This window comes from Bison bison, unplaced genomic scaffold, assembly GCF_000754665.1.
Source record: "Bison bison bison isolate TAMUID 2011002044 unplaced genomic scaffold, Bison_UMD1.0 scf7180017864538, whole genome shotgun sequence".
NCBI classification, from domain to species: Eukaryota; Metazoa; Chordata; class Mammalia; order Artiodactyla; family Bovidae; genus Bison; species Bison bison.
In genome coordinates this window covers 1,281,923-1,285,568 of record NW_011495086.1, presented here as the reverse complement: position 1 = coordinate 1,285,568, position 3,646 = coordinate 1,281,923, and the positions used below count along the sequence as shown (strand labels likewise).

Below are 3,646 nucleotides of genomic sequence, written 5' to 3'. Positions count from 1 at the left end.
GGGCAGTAGGAGAAGGGGACGACAGAGGATGAGATGGTTGAGTGGCATCACTGACACAATGGACACGGGTTTGGGTGGACTCCGGGAGTTGGTGATAGACAGGGAGGCCTGGTGTGCTGTGATTCATGGGGTCGCAAAGAGTCAGACACGACTGAGTGACTGAACTGAACTGAATACAAGGTTTATATTTATATACATACTGGACCCATTTTATGCATGAACAAATGAGACAGAAAATGCAAAAATTTTGACAACAGTTGTGCATCACCAAAGATGAGATTTCCACCTCGGCAGTTTTCTGAGTCACCACTATTAAGCTCTATACTTACCGTTGTTTCTTTGCTTCTATTCAGGTCCATTTTTTATAGTCTAATGACCATTATTTTAATGAAATCTTTGTCCATACCAGCTTGTTGTTGTTTAGTTGCTAAGCCCTGTCTGACTCTTTTGCGATCCCATGGACTGTGGTCCGCCAGGCTTCTCTGTCTATGGGATTTCCCAGGCAAGAATACTGGAGTGTGTTGCCATTTTCTTCTGGGATCATTCTGACCCAGGTATTAAACTTGTGTCTCCTGCTTGACAGACAGATTCTTTACCACTGAGCCACCTGGGAAGCCCCAATACCAATTTAGTCTCTCCTTAACTACTGCACTGACCTTCTAACGTTTTCCTGTATACATTCTTGGCCATAAAATGTATAATGCAAACTTGGAATGAGACCTCAGATACATATGCTACAGATCAGCCTTCTGCTTAAAATTCTCCAAAGGCCTTCCATTTCCTTCCAATTAATATCCAAAACTGTTTCAATTTTTTAGTAGATCTTAAAAGACCTGTCTCTCAGTTACTCATTCTATTCAATCTCTTCCATCTATCTGACTTCTTCTGTTAAATCATATTGGTTCCCTTGTTTTCTCTTGCACACATCACACATTTATTAATAACACCAAAACCTTTGCACTATCTCTCATCTTCCTCCTCCTTCATGTGCATTGTTGTTCTCATGATACATTTTCTCCTCCAACATCACCTGAACACTCTATAAAATATGTTTCTAACCATCCATTATTTCTCATCTTGTTTTTATATTCTGTTAACAGAATTTGTTGCCACCTAGAATGACAGTCCATCAAAATGAGTTTAGAAGAAAAGTCTATATTTTGACTACTATAGCAGGTCTTCTAGAAGTGGTCTTGGCATATATCAGGTGCTTAATTGTTATTCATTCATCAAATCAATGTTGAATCAAATCATCCACTGAATCTTTAGTATATTATTTTCTAAGCACAAATGTCTGCACAACTTTGACTTACAAGGTAGTTCTATGCAAAATAAATTAAAATGTTAGTAACCTTGATATTATAAACTATGTACAATTAAATGTGGCTCCAGGGTACATAATTTTGCTTCTCACACCAGAGCACAATTCTAGTTGAGATTAAAAAATGTGATATGAACATGTTTGCTCATGCCTAACAGGATGGGAAGTCTCCCTCAAGTTTATGCACATGATTTCTACTCCTTATTGCGCAGTGCAAATTTGTAGGGGAAAAAATAATACACTAACTCTTGGGTCCCATACAGGTAAATTAAGATTGCATTCTTCAGGCTGTTTCAATAGGACTGGATTTAGCCATTCCCATTTAGAAAATACCACGAAAAATTTACATACAAGAGTTCATGCTGTTGCATTTGTATAAAGCTGGCAAGTTCTTCCTATTAGCATAGCCCAGGAAACACCACCCAGGAAATCTAATATATTAGAATAGATATTGTGGTGTGTGGCCCACAGTTAGATAGTTCTCAGGGTTAACCTGAAGTTGTCACTGTTTGGTAGTAGATGTAAAATTCGCTGGTTACCCTTTAACCCTGAAGACTTCTTATATATCTTATATCTAAATTTTTAAGCAGACTGTCATCTCTTAAATCCAAGTCTTCTGGAATAGTCTGCAGTGCTAAACTTGCAAACAAAATATCAGTCCCTATCCCATCAAAACACAATTTGATAACTGTTACAAATGCCTCTTCAACAGCTTTTACTTCTTCCTATAACTTCAACTTATAGAATGGGGTGAAAAATCACTTTGATCAACATGGCTTGGTGCAACACACAATGCATCAATATCGGTACGTTTTGCATATACTCCTAATCTATAAGATCCAAATGTAAAAATTTTCCCACCAACATTTTCAATTACAGGTTGTGGCAGATTCTTGCTTTCACCGATTTCTCGAATCCACTCTTTTACCAGGTTATTTAACTTTCCCCCAAATTGAAATCCTGTGCTGCAGTTTCTCTTCCTCTCCAAAAACCCAAAAGGCTTAGTCTCAACTAGTTTCTGTACAAGTAGGCAGTCCGTCTCCTTGGGGGCATCTAAGCTGACGGGAGAAGTAATGTCCCAGTGCTTCCGTGGAGGCTGTGTTTGCCTATGATCCCTCCGTTGTAACTGGAAACAGCATCATCTCCTGTGCCGCCACCAAGCACTCCCATCTCCCCTGGCAACCTCCCCCGCTGACGATCTGGGCTTGATCCACTGAGGCGGGAGGGAGGCGGAGTCTGCCTCAGCCTTGGGTCCAACCGCACCCCGCACCTGCTCACACCGTTTTAAGCGTTTCACCTCATCCCCGCTTCGTCCTAACAAGACGCCCCCCATCTACTGAATCTTTTCACTCTACTCATTCAAAGAATTCAATTCTGAATGTAACTAAATGACTAAACTCTCCACAGGTTTCATATAGAAGCCGGGCTCTATCAGATCGAGTTACCCAACAGGGTAATGTACTTCTAGAAATCCAAGGCACACAACCAAACATGTATCTTTCTGCTATATCCTCTCTTTCTTTCCCCTTCGGTTGTGTACATAACTGCTCACTATGTCTCCAAATTCCAAATTCTTTATTTTTATCTTTTGATCAGATCTACGGAGCCTGGCGGGCTGCCGTCTATGGGGTCGCACAGAGTCAGACACGACTGAAGTGACTTAGCAGTAGCAGTAGCATAAATATCCCATGAAAAGTGCTTCATATTCTGATCAACCACTCATAATTGATATTCCCTTCTATTCCGATGTGGAACCTTCCTCCTATTCTTACATAATGTAATTCTTTCCACCAGTGTTTTCACTTTCTTTTCCTCTCATATTATAAAGAAACAACTACTTTTATTCCCTTTCTTCACTTGAAAATTCCATCACTCCTTCTCCACTGAACATTTCTTGGTAACTTTTAAATATGTTTCTATATAACAAATGCAAAAATATCAGAAACACTTTCATTTAATTTCTCACGTGTGTGTTAGTCACTCAGTTGTGTCCAACTGTTTGTGACCCTATGGACTGTACAGACTGTAGCCTGCCAGGCTTCTCTGTCCATGGAATTCTCCAGGCGAGAATACTAGAGTGGGTTGCCATTTCCTTCTCCAGGGTTTCTTCCCGACCCAGGGATTGAACTTAGGTATCTTGCATTCTAAGTAGATTCTTTACCATCTGAGCCACCAGGGAAGACAATCAGTTCCTCATAAACCACTAGATAAAATCATAAACTCTCTCCTTCTATCACAATCCACTTGAATAGCTTTCCCTCCACTTGTCTCTATTTTCTCAGCTCATTTTATTCTGGAATATGGTCTCATCACTTAACAAAAAAT

General features: G+C 39.9%; 1 pseudogene; it reads right to left on the bottom strand.

Annotated features, from left to right (window-relative positions):
- Positions 1–1,522: 1,522 nt before the first annotated feature.
- Positions 1,523–2,460, bottom strand: LOC104982720 (annotated as a pseudogene).
- Between the last annotated feature and the right edge of the window lie 1,186 nt (positions 2,461–3,646).